Source organism: Arvicanthis niloticus, chromosome 18 (assembly GCF_011762505.2).
Source record: "Arvicanthis niloticus isolate mArvNil1 chromosome 18, mArvNil1.pat.X, whole genome shotgun sequence".
Lineage (NCBI taxonomy): Eukaryota > Metazoa > Chordata > Mammalia > Rodentia > Muridae > Arvicanthis > Arvicanthis niloticus.
Window position 1 is genome coordinate 27,507,914 of NC_047675.1, and position 22,317 is coordinate 27,530,230.

A 22,317-nucleotide genomic window follows, 5' to 3' on the forward strand; every position below is an offset into this window, starting at 1 on the left:
ACACACACACACACACACACACACACACACATTTTAATATTCTTTCAGGCAGCCAAATTTCATGAACTTCCAATTAAAAGTATTTTAGCTCTTGTTTGCTAACAAAACAAAATTAAACAAAACACAAAACATACATTTGTTGTTGTTGTTTTCTTTTACATTCGTTGCCTGTATCAGTCTTTAAAGAACATGATTATCCTATAAAAACCATGTGGACATTTTATGTACCTTTAATGGCAAGGTCATCTAGGTGCTAACAGGTTTTACTTCTACCCAACCTGACCTCTGAAAAATGTTATCACAGTTTTTAAAAGAAGGAATTTAAAAACTGGATGTCAAGAGAGCTCATCAACCCACAGTTCCAGGCCCTGTAAACCTCAGTGGAATAATGAAAACACCTTCTGTAATTTGCATTTTCATGTTCAGATTTCTGTAAGGTGACTGTGCAAAGTCATCAAAGCAATAGTTGTTATCTTTTTAATACAATTCTTTTCTTTTCTTTTTTTTTTTCAACCCAGATGTAAAGCATCTTATTGCCCCTTTGGCACTTGTTTTTCTCTTGTTCTTTCAGTGTCTAATTAGGCCATCTGTTTCAAAATTAGTCCGCCATTGGGAATGGATTTAGTTTGTTTATATTTGCTTGTCTCTTTGTTTTATTTCTTCCAATGACATTTTCAATATGGCTTTTACTTTTGCTAACCTGAGATCATTTATTTCTTTTCCAGATGAAGAAAACATTCTTTTAAAATGATTCTTCTCCTTTAAAAAACAAAAACAAACAAACAAAAACATGAAGTCAAAATTTCTCCACTTTCTATGCCACTTTCTTTTTGAGAATATTATAAATATCAAATGAGGGAGAATAAATACAGGTATAGGTTTCATATACAGCATCATGTGAATAATCAGGCAGTAACCTCTTTGTGTTACTTAAAAGTAGTATTATCATTTTCTCTACTTAAATACTTAGAGCTGAGATTTAAGAGTTCTTTAATATGGGCATGCAGTTAAACATCTCTAACATATAATCATAAGAACTTGACGTCTCTGAAGCACTATTGTTATGCATGTGTCATGGAAAGTCTTCAAACACTTAAGTTATTTCCGCTATTGCATTCTTAATCCCTCTGTAAATAGAGACAATGTATATTTGTGTTTTTGTGGAACACTTATGTTCACAATTCTATGGGCTGAATACTTTCCTAAGTTGCTTTCCAAATTTTTTAGTTTGAAAGAATAGTTTATAATGATAGAATACATAAATTAAACTGGGTGTTTATTTCATAATTACCACCTTAGAATATCACACAAATTTTTCACAATGAACAGAAGGGCAATCGCTGGTATTATCAATGATTAATTGTGTTCCTTATCTTAATTGTTATTGAGTATAGTGACAAACTCTTGTGAAAGTGTCACTTGCACTGAAGTTTTGAGACATGTTAAATAAATATAAAGGCCATGATTCATGATGACTTGCTGTTAAAAATACACAATTAACCTACATCCCCTGTGTCTTTTTTTCCTGAGGCCATAAACGTTTCAGACGTGGCTCCTAGCTGTTCTTATTCACTTGGAAACTTGGACTGCCATTTTCTTTAAAACTTTGATGTGAATGAATGGTTTGTCTTTGCTGATGGCATGAACACCACACATTGTCAGGTTTCAGTTCTTCGTGTAAATAGAAGTTCATGACCCTGTTCCTAGTTATATTGGAGGTTTGGCGGTCAGTGATTTTCTTCCCCACTTTCATTAAAGTGTCTTCCACAGTTCCAGGTAGGTCACTTTGTATAACAAATGTGAATATTCACTGTTCATAAAACTGCATTGCTTAACTCCCTTAGTTAATTTGCAGAGACATTTTAAGTATAAACACCTTTTTTATACACAAAGACAAGCAATAATTCAAAGAAAACTCATATGTTCTTTCCTAATTTTAGTAGTTAAAACCCTTTCTTCAGTTTTAGATAATCTCTAGCCTCTTGTCCAGAGGGAATGGACTCCCTTGTTGCCTAGTGTTTTGAGTTATATCATGTTTTAAAAGAAATCATACCATAAATTGTCAGCAAGTTTCTACTGAAATTCATCAGGCTGGCCTAACCATAAAGAACTTCACAGAAGTGCAAGGAAATGGTGATGGGTATATAACCTAAAACAACATTGTGTATTGAATAGAGGGATACGTGAGTCAGTTATACCATCTGTCAATTGTACATTAAACTGCTGTAATAAAGTAATAAATTAATGAAGAAAGAGGAGATTTTAATATAATGAATACTCCACCAGGTCATTTAGATAAGAACATTGTATATTTATTATTTACTTGAATGGTGGTGTCTAAATGTGTTCACACTTGTTATTCATTGCATTGTGCTACTATTCTGAAGCAGACAGCTTTGCACCTATGTGTCTCAGTAAAACTAGGAGTGCAGCATCAAGGCCTCTGTGACCTGGACTATTGTATATGTACCCATCATTCAACACTCATGTAACTCACTAAACAGGAAGCACGGGATGCTGCAAAAGTTCTATAGTGACAGAAAAAGTTGATGGATGGCATTTAGTGACTACAAACAACTTCAGTCTAGCAGGACGATGATTGTGAAGCTTGGTGTTCACTCTTATTACTCTTCAACAGGCTTAAGAGTAATGTGTCTGCATTGACAAAAGCATTAACTAGTCTCACAGTGCCCCACTATAGTGGTTCATCTTTTCCCTGCCCACACTTTCTTGTTACTCAGTCTCTGTTCCAAGGGTAGGTTTCCCAAACTAACAATGTTCACAAAGGTCTTTAGTTAAGTTAGCAATCCCAAGAACATTCCAACCTATGGCATATGGGTTGAGAGCTCACATGTCTTTATCTTGGTTTTGAAACTGTCATACCTTATTTAATCAGTCCTCAGAATGTTTAAGTTAAGTTTACTACTAAAAGCTCTGGAAGTTTGACCATACATATGTGTGTATTAGAACATATTACCTTTATGGGACATCCATATTAGTTTTATTACCGAGTATTATTTCTAACATAGAGTACCATACTCTCTAGTCATAACATGTGTAAGAGTCAGCATTAATGATTACAGATTGTATGCATACAACAAATTGTTAAAGTATTTATTACAAATATTTCTATGAATTCCAATAGAAGATAAAAATACAACAAGGCTGGGGGATGCTCAATGTCTTCTTGTTGTTATTGAAGCTTCCATTTCTAGTCATTTCAAAAATGTGGAATCAGTATAGGATTTACCTGCCCTAATTTACCTTTAAACTTTGAAAACCTAATTGAAAAGAGTTCTACTAACACTTAAGGTTTAATATTTGAGAAATTTGCTTTAATGCAGATAGATACATATAGATACATAGAGCATGGAAATCTTAAAAAAAATTATGAAAGAACTTGCAATAAAAAGTTAATGTTCCAAAATTTTAGCACCCAGAATATATTTAGCTTATTATATTCATTTCAAAATTATCTTGCAAAGCATTTGATCATGAACATTATGAAATGAAACTACTTGTGATACAAATAAAGGTTTCATCATCTCTAAAAATATCTGTTTAGATGCTATAAAGAGAATAATGAGTGATGAGGTTCTGTTTTTCTATTCCACAAATGATTCACGTAATATCTTTCTAAATGTTCTACAATACTTGGGGGATACAAAGAACTTTCAATAATAACCTGATCCTCCTAAGAGTACTGTGTTAGAGGCAATGAGGGGATTAGCATTCCCATTTTTCAGATGTGGAAAGTAATACTTAGATGAGCTAAGGGATTTATCAAAGTTTGGAGACACTTTTAGTGTATCGTAAATAGTGGTGGTATAAATCACCTTCATATATTCAAAATTACTGATTCTGTCTGTTTGTATTCTGCTCAGTGTTGATATGGCAGTGTTTAGCTTTGTCTACTTGTGGATAATTGATTCATTTGTGATGCAATTTAAAGAAGCATCAATAGGACCTCGTTAGTGCAGCACACAGGAAAGGGGAAAGAGGAAGGCGAAAGAGGTGAGACTAGTGCATGTCCATGAGAAGTTATGTTTTGGTTTGGTTGGTTTTTTTGTTTTGTTTTGTTTTTTAACACAAATATTTCTCTGGGAAATCATCAATGTGTAGAATTTCCAAGTACCCAATCAAATCAGTTTAAAGAGTCAATGGCCTTCAAAATCAAATAGTCATATTTGACATAATTAATAGAGCTAAGTTTAGTCATAAGGGGAGTGGTGGCAGAGTCTATATTTCTGCTTGGAAAAAGAAAAAGACAACCAGGTTCCAAGTCAAGTAGACACATGCTCAATTACAGGCACATTGTCATATCCATGTTAGTCATCTGTAGTTAAATGTATATTTTGCATTTAATACATGTATAAATACATGTATATACATGATATTCTGAGCATATCATGTATATACTTATCTATTATGCTCTGTGGTTTCTGACACAAAAATACTTACATTTTTAAATTGGTTATTTGACTTATTTGTATCTGGAATGTTATCCCCTTTCTGATTTCCCTCTAAAACCCCCCAATCCCATATCCACCCTGCTTTTATGAGGGTGCTCTCCCACCCACTCATCTACTCACACCTCACTGCCCTACCATTTCAATACACTGTGTCTCCACAGGACCAAGGGCCTCCCTTCCCATAGATGCCAGATAAGGCAATCCTCTGCTATATATGCAGCTGGAGCCATGGGGCCATCTATGTGCACTCTTTGGTTGGTGGTTTGGTCCATGGAGCTCTGGACGTTTCTGGTTGGATGATACTGTCCTCTCAGGAGGGAGCTATATCAGGATCCTGCTTGCAAGCACTTCTTGGTATCAACAATAGTGACTTTTTTTGGTGGCTGCATATGGGATGTATCACTAGGTTGGATAAACTTTGGATGGCCTTTCCGTCAGACTCTGCTCCTTTCTTTGTCCCTGCATTTACTTTAGATAGGAGAAATTCTGGGTTAATATTTTTGAAATGGGCAGGTGACCTCATCCCTCAACTGGCAGCCGTACCTAACCTCTAGATATGGTCTGAATAGGTTCTCTCTCCACTTTGTTGGGTATTTCAGCTAATGTCATTCCTGTTGGGTCCTGGGAGCCTTTTGCTTTCCTGACATGTGGTGGTAATAGCCTTACATTTGTGCTTCTCCTATCTTAGCCTCCAAAGTGTTAAAGCATTAGCTATACAACTGTTTCTGAATTCAGTTTGTAACTATGTGTCATGCTTTATTGGACACAGGGACCTTGATAATCCATTAGAGAACAGAAGCAATTGTATCTTAATCTTCAAAGGTGATCTCTACAATTCAGGTGGACAGTAAGCTGCATAATAAACTGTGCTGTTGTAATATTTTGTCTTACATTAGAATACCAGATATTGTACCTATGATAGAGATCAGCTTGATAAGCACTCCCACTCTCACCTCAATTTAATATGCAAATACACAGTGAAGATTACTAAAGTGTTTCTTGCAACTCTCAGAACTTCCTTAGAATTTAGTATGCCTGAAATTGGGTGGGAGCAAATTAATATGTACAGTCTGCTAAACCCTAGAGAAGCAATTTCTCTAAATAGTGCAATGAACAAATTCTTTTGGTGATCCATAAACTTCTCAATTGAGTAGGCAAAGTGAGAAATTAAAGCCACCATTTAGCCTCCTTTATATAATATTCATTAATATTTTACATTCCCATGATAGATTTCTTTGTAAGTATTTTTCATTATCTTTTCTTTATAGCTATTCTTCATTCAGTTTTCAATCTGTGTGAAATACTTGCAACTAAGGTAATTTGAATTAAATTTTCAAGCTGAATCTATTTGAATAAGTGTTTGTGAATTGCTATCAACTAGTTTCATTATGATCAAGATATTTCCTCTCCATTCTATTTTTTATCCACTAATTTGGTGAGTTTATCAAAAAAAGCAATCAAAATTGTCTAGTAAAACATGCATTTTATAAATTTATCATGGACTCAGAAAATGCATTCTGCTATTATTAACATACTGGGAAACAGAAACACAAGCTCATTTCTGTTTTGCTTCCTCTCTTCTCTTCTCTTCTCTTCTCTTCTCTTCTCTTCTCTTCTCTTCTCTTCTCTTCTCTTCTCTCTTCTCTCTTCTCTTCCCATCTCCCCTTCTCTCTTGCTTTCCCACTCTGTCACTCTATCTTTCCTTCCCTCCCTCTCTCTCTTTCTTTTATACTCCTAATGAGAATTATTTAGAGATAGTTCCCCATATATGAAATGAAAGAAGAACCACAATCTGCTATTTTCTTTTCAGAAATATGTAGAATCAATTAGGCATAGGGAGAACCTCTTTAAAATCACAACTTTTGGAATTGAGGCAATTCATGAAGAATACTATCCTTGTGGTGAAACTATGTGCCTTCAAGTATTATGCATGTGGCATGTAAAATATGTCAGCCCAGTTGGAGCCAAACTTTGTTGGAAGTCTGGGAGACAACAAAGTCTGTCATCTATCATTGTATACACATGAATCTTTTAAATAGGTTTACACCATTTGCATGTAACTACTTAATATAATTTCCCTTAAAGAATAATGTTTTTCTTAATCCATTTTGAAATCTGCTTCCCATCTTTGTTTTAATTAAAAAAAGGAAAGACAAAATGATGTAAATATGAACAAATAAAACACTCTGAAAACAACTAGTAAATCAAATAAACGTATATGTACATATTTAATTGTTGATAAGAAAAGCCTAAAAAATAAATATGTCATGTTTTTCTAATTTTTAGCATATCAATCCATTATTTATATAAAGTACCAATTTTGATCTTTTACTCTCACACAGGAAAATTTTGCTTCATATGCCATCAAATATCAGTTTAGGAACCAGATACAAGTTACTGTTCTTCAATTTTACAGAAATCCTAATTATTTAAAGAAAACTGCAATTAAACCACTGTTGAATTCTATGATATTTGTACTAGTTACTATTTGACTTTAATTTCAGAAAATTAATGTACCTGTGCTTCATTTTCTTCATATGTGGCCAAACATTCACGACTGTACTAATAATGTAATTCGCAGCATTTACAAAAAACCTGATGAATTTCTATTCAAGGCAGGCATGGTTGAAAATATTTCACAATATTTTCAGCCTCTCTCCACAAATTGTCCCAATCATGATTTGGATGGAGATTTATATATGGTCTTTTCCTCTGAAGCTGCAAAAAATTAGCTGAGTAATCATCTGAGCATCTCAACACAATGAGAGCCATCAGTTCTATCCCCATATTTACAACCTTGTTCACTCTGATTACAGCACATGCATAGTGAAAATATAACTCCATGAAACATTGACTTCTAATTCTTTTAGGCATAGTCAAGAAGTCCATATTTTAAAGATGGGATTACATTCCTAATCTTGAGAATTTGAGTGTTGAGAATCTGAGATCCATTCTGAGTTTACCAAAGTGCTCCATTAAATATCAGTGAAAAGGTACTCAGTCCCTTTAGTTGGAAATAGTTCTACCTGAAGACCCACTCTTTGGCATATACCCAAAAGATGTCCCATTATACCATAAGGACATGTGTTCCACTATGTTCATAGCAACTTTATTTGTAACAGCCTGAAGGATGAAACAACCCATATGTCCCTCAAGAGAAGACTGGATACAAAAATGTGGTTCATAATGGTACATAATGGAATACAATCCAGTTATTAAAAATGAGGACATTATAAATTTTGCAGGCAAATGGATGGAAATAGAAAATAACATACTAAGTGAGGTAACCTAGACAGAAAATGACATGCATGGTATATATTCACTGATATGTATCTATTAGACAAAAAGTACAGAATACCTAAGATACAATCCACAAACCATGCGAAGTTTAGCAAACAGAAAGGCCCAAGTGAGGATGCTTCAATCCCCCTTAGAAGGGGGAAGAAAATAATCATGGGAGGCAAAGAAAGGGAGGTACCTAGGTGGGAGACGAGAGGAGCAGGTGAAAAGGGAAACAGGATCAGGTATGGGGAGAGGACAAGAAAGAAGCCCAGAATGCCAAAAGAAATATGAATGGAAATATGTAGCCTCAGGGGATGGCAGGGAGGGGGACCATCTAGAATATACTAGAAACCCAGGAAGTGAGAGACTCACAGAACTCAATGGGATTGAGCTTAGCCAAAATGCCCAACAGTGGGGTGAGGAAACTTGAAGAGTCTACCTCCAGTAGATAGACAGGGCCTCAAGTAAAGGGATAGGGTTACCAACCCACAGTCAAAATTTCTGACCCAGAATTGTTCCTGTATAATAGAACTACAGGGACCAGAATGGAGAAGAGTCTAAAAGAAAGGTGGTCTAATGACTGGACCAACTTGGGAGCCATAACATGGGGAAGCTACAAGGCCCGACATGATTACTGATGCTATGATGAGTCTAGCATGGCTTTCCTAGGATAGTCCATACTAGCATTTGACTGAGACAGACACAGATACTTATTCCCAACCATGGGACTGAAATCAGAACCCTATGGCTGAATTAGGAGAAGGATTGAAGAAGCTGACTGGGAAGGGCAACCCCATAGGAAAACCAACATTCTCAACTAACCCAGAACTTAGGGAGCTCCCAGAGACTGAGGCACCAACCAGGCAGAGTGCAGGGACTGGTCCAAGGCCACTGGCACATATATAACAGAAACCTGCTTGATCTGGCAGAAGTGTCTGCCTGGTAAGAGAAGATACACCTAATCATAGAGAGACTTAAGGTCCCAGGGAAGGGGGAGGTCTAGTTGAGAAGGGTAATACCCTATTGGAGGCAAGAGGAGGAGGGGGAATGGAATGAGGAACCCTGGGAGGCAGGAACATAAAGGAGGTGGCTGGAATGTAAATAAATAAAATAATTTTTAAAAAGAAATAATAATTATGCCTCCACTGAGGTTTCTGCTTGGCTACAGGAGATAGCCTTCACTGGTTCAATGTCCCCACTATTAGGGATCTTGGTTAAAATCACTGGTATTGACTCATGGGCTCCTCTCCCATCTCAGGTCTCTGGACTTCCTAATGATTCCCTTTACTTCTGAACCCCCAGCAATTGCAAATTTCCATTCATTTTTCTGGTACTCCAGGTCACTCTCTTGTCTGCACACCTGATCCTGCCCCTCATTCCCCTTCCTGCTTTCTGTCCCACCTACTTTCCTTCCTCTCTCTGCTTCCTATGACTATTTCTCCTCTTCTAAGTGTGATTCAAGCATCATTGATTGGGTCTTACTTCTTGTTTAACTTCTTTGGTCTGTGAGGTATATCATGAGTATTCTATAATTTATGCCTAATATCCACTTGTCAATGTGAACATATCATGCATGTCCTTTTTTGGTCTGGGTTGCCTCACTCAAGTTCATATTGTAGAGTTGCTTTCTCTCCAAAATTCATGATGTTTTAGCTTTTAATAGATGGGTAATATCTCATTGTGTAAATGAACCGCTTTTTCTAGATACAATCTGCCCACAAACTTTCAACTCCAAATTTGTCCTATCTAAAGGAAATGCAGGGACAATGATGGCAAGAGACTAAAGGAATAGCCAACCAGTAACTGGTCCAACTGGAAACACATTTCATGGCTAAACACAAATCCCTGCCATTTCTGTTATAAACAAAATCATTAATGAAAATGAAATATAACAACTGACAGTGAGGAAATTCAAATAATCATTACATCTTATTTCAAAAAACCTGTATACCAAAAAATTGAAAAAGCTTAATTAAATGGACAATTGTCTAGACAGACACCACTTACCAAAATTAAATCAAGATCAAGTAAACTATTTAAACAGTCTCATAACCCCTCAAGTAATAGAAGCAGTCATTAAACATCACCCAATAAAAATTAACCAGGAACAGATGCATAATTCTATGAGATGTTCAAAGAAGAGATAATTCCAATACTCTTCAAACTGTTCCAGGAAATAGAAACAGAAGGAACCCTGCCAAATTCATTCTATAAGGCCATAGTTGCTCTGATACCTAAATCACAAAGACTCAACAAAGAAAGAGAACTTCAGACCAATTTCTGTCTTGAAAATTGATGCCAACCAGTAACCTGCCCAACTTGAAACCCATTCCATGGGCAACTACCCATCCCTAAATCTATTAATGACACTCTGTTATGCTTGCAGAGCATGTTGTCCTCTGATAGTCTCCAGCCATCAGGTGACTCAGGTACAGATACCCACAGCCGAACAGTGGATGGAACTTTGGAACTCTTATTGAAGATTTCGCTGTGGAACCCAAGAAGATAGTAACTCCCCAAGAAGGTCAAACTTGGGCTATTGGGGCTCTTAGAATCTCAATCACCAAGCATAGACCATACAAGTGCTGGAAGTATGCCTCCTGGATCATATGTAGCAGATGTGCTGCTTGGCCTTCATGTGAACCCCTAACAACTGGAATGGGGGCTATCCCAAAAGCTATTAACTATATTTGGGGTATGTTCTACCAGCTGTTCTGCCTTTCCTGGCCTCAGTGAAAGAGGAAATGCCTAGCCTCATAGAAACTTGAAGTGCCAATGTGGGGCCTGGTGACCCTGAACCACTCAGAGGAGATGAAGAGGAGTGTTTGGGAAATATTGTGAGCAAGGATGACTAGGAGGGGGTAGTAAGTGGAATATAATGTGAATTATTAAAATAATAATAAAACTAAAAAGAGAAATAAACAAATGTATAATTCCTTCTTTTCATTTTATGTAAACATATTGGAAAGCTCAGTTCTGTTGAGATGTCAACTTCAATTAAATTGACATATATATTTAATGAAACAACAAATAAGACCCAAGAATGCTCTTTGTAGTCATTGACAAAATGATTCTAAAATTTATTTGACTATGATGAAATTCTAAAATAAAAAAAATAAGTTTTCTTGGGCTTATTTAATATTTGATCTTACACTGCAGAGAATAAGTGCAACTTATGTTCAATATAATCTGCCGTTTAAAACCTAGATTTGAATATTCTTTCAGGCTTGTGGTAGTAGCATCATTAGTCTCTATCAAAGGAAAGCAACATGCTAGTGTACCTTTAAGTCAAGCATTAAAATGTGAATATTTAACTATGTTAAATGCATTTTAAGTTATACATTGCTAAGCTACTGTAGGTATACTACATTTTCAGTTCATGATTTTTTTAAATTTAAAATGATTTTATATCATGGAAGTTGATCTAGTTGATTATAGTTGTACACAGTAAAGCACAAATGAATAAAATGATGTGTTATCCACATACTGTGCACATGTAACACAGAAGTATAGAATTTCTAAACAGTGTGGTATTGGTGAAATGCATACCAATTTACAGAACAGAACAGGAAGCCTATAAGTAAATCTTGAATTATTTAGTCAATCGATTAAAAATTTTAAAAGGACAGTCATACTATTTCACAAGTAAATATCTTGCAACATACATTTCAACATTGGATCTGAAAAAAGAAAGCAAAAGTAAATGAAAAGATACATATGAATCAATATATAAATATTGCCATGAAAGTATTCAACACAGAACATAATATTAAGTAAAATATTAGAAACTTTAGAACTTCTGCACTAACTTAAGGAAGGATATTTTTCTCTTTTTGAGTCCAGTAACAAATTCCTTAAAACATTACTAAATGCAAAATACACAAAAGAAGGCAATGTGTTCATCTATATTAAACTTAAATACATACTTTATTGTTTCTTAAATTTTTTTGAAAGAAAATAAATCTCACAAGAAAAGAAAATATTCAAATTGCTTTTTACTCAATAACAACAACAAAAATCAGTGAATTTAAAATGAAAAATACTGCACTAAAAATGTTCTACCCATTGAAATAACTAATATAAAATAGATATTATTTGTCATTATGGGTAATATTCTGCACAGAGCCTTCCCAACCTAAGTGCATTGCTTTTGATAATGCATATTCCATGACAGGTAAGGAAAGCATTCTTGTCAGAATGACCTAAGACAGGCTCCATCTTGTTTATTAAATGAAAAGAGGAAGATATGGATAGCCTTTGGGGCTGCTCAGCAAGAATCTGACATGAGCCAATGTCAAGGAAATGGGCTGCTTGGCAGAAATATGATATTGGCCAAGGACAAGGAAGTAGGCTTCAGGCAGGAATCTGACATTAGGCTAGAACAAAGAAGTAATTTCAGGTAAGAATGTAAACATTAGGCTAAAACAAAGAAGTAATTTCAGGCAGGAGTCTAAATTTTAGGCTAAAACAAGGACCTAGGCTTCAGACATGAAGATGACTTTGGGCTAGGACAGAGAAGTTGGCTCAGATATTTTGGTCATCCTAATAAGCCCTTAGAAACAGTGATCACGGAAGTGTTTGTAGAATTTTGTTTATTGCCTTGCTTGTTCTTTGACTATTTGTGTTTATTGTCTTGCTTGTTCCTTGACTATTTCCATCTATTGTTAGATGCTCAACCTAGAAAGGACCTTAATACATGCATGTAATTTAAATGGTATAAAAGCAAAAAAGAGTGGGAGGGATGTAATAGGGGGCTCTAGGGAGGGGAAATTGGGAAAGAGGATGACATCTGAACTGTAAATAAATAAAATATCCAATAAAAACAAGACATAAAAACTAACAAAATGAAGTCAGTTCATACAAGAATGACTGAATCCATCTCATACACATTGACAATACCAATTTTTGAGAATGTTGAAATACACTTTGCTGTGAGAAATGCAATATTGAAAAGTTATCTTAGAGTCTTTTAGATATTCCACTCAACAACAAATACAACATAACTATATGATATGCCATTGACCTTCCTACAAATTTAAATGTTACTGAGCTGAAAATGTATGCAAGTATAATATTTCTAGCATTTCCATTAATTACCCTAGACTGAAAATTACCTACAATAGGTGAGTATATATAATCAAAACAAAGCAAGCCAAAGTGTGATATTCATAATGAATATTAGTCTCCATAAAATGAATGAGTTATCTTGTCATGCAAAGGCAAGTGACCCTTAAATTTATATTCCTAATTAAAATGAACTAATTTCAGAAAAGTTTAAAATGTGTGATTTCAACTTCCTGGAATTTAGGAAATGGTAGAAATATATAAATAGTAAGTAGTGGTTATATGGGTTTAGTTTTTGAAACTAAGTCTTGAATATATTTTAGTCAGAAGATGTAATCTGCTTGATGATTGGATGTAACATTGTCATCTATATCACAAAGTTTAGACATTTAAAGCAGAAAGTGTAAATTTTACTGCATGAAATTTTAAAGGGTTTTATTTTTTTTGGTTTGGAAGTTGAAGATTTAGAGCAGTAAGCAACTTGTCACAAATATATAAAGATATATGAATGACAAACAGTTGATGACATTAAGAAATGTTGTAAGAATGGAAATACAAGCCTTGAAGTTTTAAAAAAAGATTGCAGCATGTATGTTAATGTTTTTGATGAAGTTAATTTATCATTGTTACGAAGAGCAAAACTATGAAATCATTTGTGTATGCACAGTAGACTTTACCAATTAGAAAATATGTTTTTAGGGGATGGGAGAATAATTTCTTTTAGTTAAGAACAGAAAAGTGTTTCAAACAATGAATATGACTACAATTAAAGTTTAAGTTGACCATATGGAAACTTATTAATCTAATATAGACACACATGAATGTATTCAAATACTTATTCATCCATATACACTTTCTCACATAACAGGGTCTTTGTGAGGAGCAGTGCGCTCGAGTGCTGTTTCTTGGTGCAAAATTGTGAGGAGCGGGTGGGCTCGAGCTTCGCTTCTTGGCAGTTGGCGCTTTTCCCTAACTGAGCCACAACAGCAGAACTACTGGGCAGACTTGCTGCCACACAGGACCAGGCTGTTTCAGGTGCACCAATGAGGCATGCCCACGTAGCAGGTGCTGATTGGGACAGGCAGTGGTATAAAAAGGATGGCCGTTAAGGGGCTAAAACTGAAGGGCATCCAGAGAGAGGAGAGAACAGAAAGGGCATCCAGAAAGAGTAGAGGACCGAAGGCCATCCAGAGAGAGGAGAGGTTAGAAGGGCATCCAGAGAGAGGAGAGGACAGAAGGGCATCCAGAGAGAGGAGAGGACAGAAGAGCTTCTAGAAAGAGAAGACAGAAGGGCTTCCATAGAGAGAGGAGAGAAGGGCTTCCAGAGAGAGAGAGAGAGGAGAGAGGGGTTTTGAGAAAGAGAGAATAGTTAAGGATCCTGAATAAACTGTGTTGAGAAGAACTCCGAGTTGCTTCGTTCCTGTCTGCTGGTCGGATAGAGAAGCGACAGGTCTTGTCATCTTATGATAAGGTCTTATAACCATAACACACACACATACGCACACACACACACATATGATTTTGGTTGAAATATATAAGATGAATAATCATTGTTAGTTTAGATGCACAAATGATTCTAGTGTTAGTGTAAAAATAATATTCTGAAAGAGGTCACTTTGGGATCTAAAATCAGAAACTTTTGAAGAACAAATGAAACAAGGGTGACAAATTAGAAAACGTCCATGAGTGTATGGGCCATCATTCTATTGATATGATAATTATTAAGATGATTTACTAAAACCAGGAAACATGTAAATTGACTAGCTATTGAATATTTTCTTTCTCCATGTTACTTCACAAAATATGTGCATGGGTATTTCTCCCTTCCTGGTATTAAGTTGCAAAATATAGCAGGGATTATTTTCCCACACTTCCTGGAAGTGATGGCTTGCAGTGACTAGACCCTTTCAGTAAGCATGTCTCCTATATCATTTACTTGCTTATGAGAGATAGCACTATGATCTATGGACCAGAACTTTATCAAAGAGGCTTTTGGTACATAATCCATATCTAAACTAACAGATGTTAAAATGACAAAGTCTTTGATGCCTAAAAATTGAATACTTTAAGCAAAAGCATGATATAAAACAAATCTTCCTAATTCTATGTTAATATAAATATTATAAAGTAAATAAAACCCAGGAGAGTTAGAGGAAGAAAATGGAAAGGGAAAATTAGTAATTATATCATAATCTCAAAAAATTAGTAAAAGAAAAAGATTTTCCCTGATATCAATTTGGTGTGTATAGTGGTTTGAGTCTTGAAAGTAGCCACAGAGAGTACTTTATGTTACAAGCTACAGAGCATGGTTGTAATTGTCTGATAGGATGTGAGGTCTTGTGTGAGACTCTCAGAACCTTTGGTGCATGCTTTTGAAGTACATTACATGACTCTCTAACTGGCACAAGATGTAAGCACTATTTCTGATACCTGTGACTGTTATGATGCACATCCATAATGGCTTTTTCTAGCATGGAGACCATGCTTTGAACCTGCACAAACATGAGCTCAAGCAACCCTTTTTTCTGTCTGCTATTTGCTTCATATGTTTTAAATAAAATGAAGCCAATACTGTTTGGAATCACCCATAGAGATCATGGTTCCCTGCTCTTTTCTGCCTGGTCACTTTAAATATATAAACAAACACAGGCAAACAAGAAAAGCTTTATTCCTTTGACATGTAATAATTTTCTTCAACTCCAATTTTAAGCACGTTTATATAGCACATGCTTTTAGGGGTGCTTGACTGTGGCACTTCTTGTTTTGCATTAAAGCCTCATCAGAGCCACAGAGGAAAAAAAATTAAGTGTAGGCCATTCTACAGTTTGTGTAAAGACCATGGCTGAAGAAGCATGCACAGCAATCAGTTCACTACCTCATCATATTTACTTAAAGTGAATTTCTAATAGAAACATAATTTTAGTGCAGTCTGCATATTTGGACTCTTTTGTGATTTTTATGTATTCCCAAGACATTTGACAGACCATTACATTTTATTGATATACTTTATTTACAGTTGAGGTACTCATATCAAATCTCCAAACCTTTACTAAAAAAAAAAAAAAAAAAGCATTGCACAACCCATTAATCTTGCTGCAAGTTCAGTTCTTTATAACATCTATATATTTGTTACAATACCATGACTTAGGTTTAAAAAGTTATCACAGTCACTGAATCAATACAAATTATTTAATTTCAAAAAGATTCACTTTTCCAGGATAACTTTATACTTACTGAAAACATTTATAACATTTCCTTCAGTGACGTACTTCCTGTGTTACAGAAATGAAAGCCAGTTGGTAAAAGATATTTATATTAACATCCACTCCCTGAGTGCCTTGTTTTAATGTGAATACAATTGTCACACCCCATGGGAAAACTTTTAAACCCATAAATATTTATTCAGAACACATAAGGCTTTGATTCAACCTTCAGTTTTATTTTGAGAATGAGATATTTCATTTGCTTTTTTGTGGCACTTTGCATATCTGCACATACAATTTCCTAAACATGTACAAGTAAATCCATCTTTGTATTTAAAATAATGTAAATTTTATTGTAAAATTAAAATTATGAATTAGAAAATATCACTTTGCATTTAAATCTATACAATTTCTTGATTCTATCAGCTAAGAGAAAAAAAATAGACATAATGTAGCATCTATATATAATATGCAATACAAGTGAATTATTATAGTGATAAAATAGATCTATAATGTGACTGGGTCTCTGAGTACATGAATCTTCACTTTCCAAAAGACTAAGTCATACCTGCAGTGTGTATTCATATTAATTTCCTGGTTTTGATAATTCACTGCCAGTTTGTAAAGTATACCACATAAGTTAATGGTATGCAGAATTTCTCTGTATAAAATTATAAACTAAAAGTTTATAATTTTCTCAAAAAAGGTCAAAAACAATTGTTGGCTACCACAAATAATGTTGCTATGAATTCAGTTGAACAAGCATGTTTTGTGTATATGCCAAGGAGTGGTAGAGTTGAGTCCTTAGGTAGATCTATTCTCAGTTTTCTGAGAAACAGCCATATTGATTTCCAAAGTCAGAGTACAATTTTGTAGTCCCACCAGCAAAAGAAGATTGGTCCCTTTGCTCCACATTCTCATCATTATGGACCATCATTAGTGTTTTTGTTCTTAGTCATTTAGACATATATAAGATGGATTCTCAGCCATTTGACTTGTACTTCCCTGATGACTAAAGTTGTCGAACATGTCTTCAAGAACTTCTCAGCCATTTTAGATTCCTCTGTTGAGAATTATGTTTACATCTGTACCCCATTTTTAAATTGGATGATTTGGTTTGTTGATATCTAATGTCTTGAGTTCTTTATATATTTTAAAAAGTAGCCCTCTGTCAGATGTAGAGTTGGAGGAAATCTTTTCCAATTGTGCATGCTTCTGTTTTGTCTTATTGATACTGTCTTTTGACTTGAAGAAGTTTTTCAGTTTCATGAGGTTTCATGTATTAACTGTTGATCTTAGTGCCTGCACAATTGGTAGAGGTGGGAGTGGACAGATGGATGGGCACACACCCTCATAGAAGCAGGAGGAGGGGGATGGGACAGAGGGCTTCTAGTGGGGGGAGGGGAATGGGAAAAGGAGGTAACATCTGAAATGTAAATAAATAAAATATCCAATAAAAAATGGAAAAGGGAAAGGAAAAAATATGTTGTCTCCTTAGTGCCTGCACAATTGCTGTTCTGTTTCTGAAGTTGTCTCTTCTGCCAATAAATTCAAGGCAATGCCTAACTTTCTCTTATCTTAGATTTAATGTATCTGATTTTATGTTAAGCTCTTTGATCTACTTGGACTTGAAAGGTCAAGGAAATGATGCCTGATGCTTTTCTGCTATACTTATAGATTGGTACCTAGCAAATTGTCATCAGAGCAGCTTCATCCAGCAACTGATAGATACAGATGTACAGACCCATAGCCAAACAATAGGAAGATCTCAGAGAATCCTTCTGAAGAGGGGAAGGATAGATTGTAGGTGCCAAAAGGTTCAATGACACCATAAGAAACTGCACAAAATTGACAAGCCCAGACACAAGGGAACTCACTGAAGCTGAATATCATATGGCTAACCTAGGCCCTCTGCATATGTGTTATAGTTGTGTTGTTTGGTGTTTTTGTGGGACTTTTTACAAAGGGAGAAGGGCTGATTTTAGGGATTTTTCCTGCTTTGGGGATTTTGTTCTCTTACTGGGTTGCCTTTTCCAGCCTTAGTATGAGGGGAGCTGCCCAAACTTTTTGGAACTTGGTGTGCCATGATTAGTTGACATCCCTGAGAGGACTGCCCTTTTCTAAAGGAAAACAGAGGAGGAATGAATAGAGAAGGGGTGGGAAACTGGGAAGCAAAGAGGGAGAGAAAACTATGAGATAATAAATTAATAAAAAAAAATATTTTAAAAACCAAAAGCAAACAATACTTGAAAACTCTGAGCTGTATACTCAGTGAACAATATAGTATAGTTATTGGACATTAAAGGAGATAATTGTTAAGGTTTAGGTCTGTTGTTATGTATTGTAATGCTAAGTATGGCCCCGCATGTCCTGGTTGGATAAGAGACTAGAGTCTACACATAGACCCAAGTGATGCTATGTGACCTTGCCCCCCCCCACATTATTTATGATTGGTGAATCAAAATGCCTATAGTCTATATCTGAGTAGAATTGAGATAGGTAGGGTTTGGTATTCCCAGCTTTTGGGGTTCTTCTCTCTTTGTGGATAGAAGAATGTGAGAGAGGAAAAGTCTCCATGGGTTAGCAGTTGAGAAAGCATGGCCATGAGTGCTGGACAAATGAAGTTAAGAGCAACCCAGATAAAATTTAGTAAGTAATAACTCATACAATTTGATCAAAGTATTGTCTTAATGTGACATTTCAGTATATTTGCATAACATTCTCTGATCTAATCCAGCTTGATTTCATCTACCCTCTGTTTCTCTTCCCAGCTTCTAGCAATCATTATTCTATACTCATATAGTTTTTTTAATTTGTTTTATTTTTAAGTTCAATATACAAGAGAGATCATGGATTAAAATTTTGGTGTAGTACTCATTATACTTAAAATCTACAAGTAGCATAAATGATAGAATATTACTCTTTGTGCCTGAATTATACTGTTGTGTATGTACCTGTATTTTCTTATCTGTCCTTTTCATCTAGACAGATTAAACATCTTCAGTGCAGCCAACAGGCTGTAGTAAACATCGATGTGCAGTTATCTCTTTCATATTCAGATTTTATTTCTGCTGGAAATTGGGCTGGATCATGTAGTAAGCCAATCTTTAAGGATTTTGTTTCGTTTTCTTTTGTTTTGAAGAACCTACATTCTTTTCCACCCATAATGGTTCTAACCAAGTGACAACCACTGTTCTTTAGACCAACTCAATTTGACATCTATGTAATATATAATCTGGCTATGGGGAATGTATACATTCTGGTTCTCAGTACTGCTCCACATTGAGTTTGCTAAACACTGAATCTGATACATATTGGTTCAAAAATCACATATTTTATGCAAATATTTGCCTCAGTTTTTTTTTTTTTTTTGGAATAATTTCTGAATTCACAATCACTCCTTCTCCACTTCAAACCCTTCTTTAATTATTTCCTTGTCTGAGTGTGTATGTGTGTATGTAAATGTGCATGTATGTGTGTGTGCATGTGAGTACATGTGTGTATACATGTGTATAATGTCCATGTCTGTATGTGTACTTTGTCTATGCACAGGTGTGTACATTTATCCCTATGTGTTTGTGTGTATGAGTTCCATTGTCTATATTGAGAAGAGAACAGACAACTTCCTGGAATCAGTTATCTTCTTCCTTCTTGTTGTAGCCTGGTCTTTCTTGTTTCTCTCAAACTGTGTACTGCAAGAGAGCTGGATTGAAGTTTCCCGGAGATTCTCCCACTTCTGACTTGCAGCTCACTCTTAAACTGTTAAGAATATAAATATACATCACTTTTTTCCTTGGGTTCTGTAGGTCAAACTCAGGATGGCAGACTTACACAGAAAGTAATTTTACCTGATAGACCTCCTTATCTGCCTTTTTCTTCCTTTCTTCATTTCATGAGTCCTGTTTTTCTGATCTGGTTTTCCTCCCACTCATTTTTTCTATAAGGAAATGCTTTTTATTAATTACCTTGGTATTTTTTTTACTTCTGCTACAGGTACTGTTGCTACTGCTGTGATTTTAATTTGGCTTATTAAAATAAGTTGTAGTCCCTGCTGTTATAATTTGAGACCAAGGAACTTTTATTTTTATGCCCTATTCATAGTAATTCCGTATTATTAAGTTATTATATGTATTTTTTGTATGTGTGTATGTGAACCATGCATGTGACTATTACCCATAAGGGTCAGAATAAGGTATGTGATCCCCTGGGTCAAGAATTAGAGATAAATGTGAATGTCTATGTAGGTCCTGATTTTCCTGTAAGTCAAGAAAATGTTCTTAGCTACTGAGTCATCTCTCCAGACACAGGATTTGTAATAATTCCTAAACTTATAGTTTCAGAAAGTCTTGAATATGAAGTTCATGGAGAGCATTGAGGTGGATTACTTAGAGTAAGCTGTTTACTAGAACTGTTATTAATGTCATTGGCTGACAGACAGAAGACAAGAGCATAGTGAGGACTTGGGGTTTCAGTCTCTAGAGCCAGACAGATAGTAATAAGAGATAGAAGGCATTTGAAGAGAATCAGTATTAGAGTAATTAGTATTAGTTAAATTGAGATTCATGACAGTTGGCTTTTAATATGGTTATGGCTAAGTTTGGAGGTAGGTAGAGAGACGCCTATTGAAGCAGGGCAGAGCAGCATGGTCTAGATTCTATCACTTTGGTATAGACCTGTTGTATTTTAGGGAATGTCAACTTTGCTTGCCTCCATTATTTCAATGTTTTATGGCATTGTTGTCTTTTGAGATTCCAGATGAAAGGTTTGAAACACAAGTGATACGGAGTCCATTGGACCAAAAATCTACCAGAATTAAGATGAGATATGATACAAGATAGCACTTTTAAAGATGGCTGCCACCTTTGTATGGATAAAGGAGTTTTCTAAGAATTCCATCTGTGTATCTCACCTACCTCTTTTCTAGGCAGTCTAAGGTATTCTGGTCTCTAATGATTTTAGACAAATTAAAAGTGGGCCTAATAACATAAGAAGTACACGTTTGTCTCATAAAAAGCCATTAAGTCAGATAAATAATAATCTTTTTATAAAAGTTGAAAAAATTATTCTTTGCACAAAATTACATTGTTATACAAATGCTTTCTGTCATGTCCAGTGAGCTTTCTGAGTGCAGTAGTGTCATTCTGACTGTATTACTTATTCTGATTACTATGTTACAGCAATGATTTAAACCCAGTTCTATTATGGTAGCCTGATTATTAAAATTTAGTGGATGGGTAGATGTCAAGTGACACAATAATGTATTTTTTTTTGCACATAAGTAGAAAGAAACAACATAAGAAGTGATGAAGGGTTCATATATAGATGTTTTCAAAATCAAATATGTATTATTCTCAAAGGTAGCCAAAGCTTTACTCAACACAATGGAAAATTTCAATGTCCTCTATGGAATTACAGGCATCATAGTGATACAAATCACTGGAAGCTTTGGAGAATGAAAGCCATGCAGTAGCATTGATTTTAAAATAGTTTTCTTTTTTTTCCAGAGAATGATCAAACATGTGTGCGCCTGCACATGCACATGCACACTCCTTTACAAACAACCAAGTGTTAGGCTTTTTTTTTCTTTGTTTTTTTTTTGTTGTTGTTGTGGTGGTGGTGGTTTTATAAATCATTAGGTTCTTTGAGAAATACCACAGGGGCCATTATCTTCTTGAATTTGATTGCTAACAATTTTCATACCACCTAAATAATCGTTTTTCAAAAAAAAAAAAAAAAAAATGAAACAAGAAAGAAACGGAGAAGGAATGCTTCCAAAGATCCAAAGACTGCTTGACTGCTTTACTCTACTTTACTGATAAATATCTTTGGGATCTTGCCTGGAACCATCCTCTTGTCTCTATTTTAAAACTCAGTAGATCCAAACTTAAGAAAGATTTTGGACACATGCTCCTCCAGTCTTTCCCCTAACTCCTCCATTGGGGACCCTGTGCTCATACCAATGGTTGGCTGCAAGCATCCACATCTGTTTTGGTAAGACTCTGGTAGAGCTTCTCAGGAGAGAGCTCTAGCAGGCTCCTGTCAGCATGCATTTCTTGTCATTAGCAATAGTGTCTGGGTTTGGTGTTTGTATATGGGATGGATCCCCATATGGGGCAGTCTCTGGATTGCCTTTCCTTCAATCTCTGCTCCACTCTTTACCCTGTATTTCCTTTAGACAGGAACAATTCTGTTTTAATGTTTTTGTTTGGTTGTTTTATTTTTGTCATTGCTGTTTTGTTTTGTGTTGTCTTGTTTTCTTATTGTTGTATTTTTAGCTTATATTCTTCTACACAAGC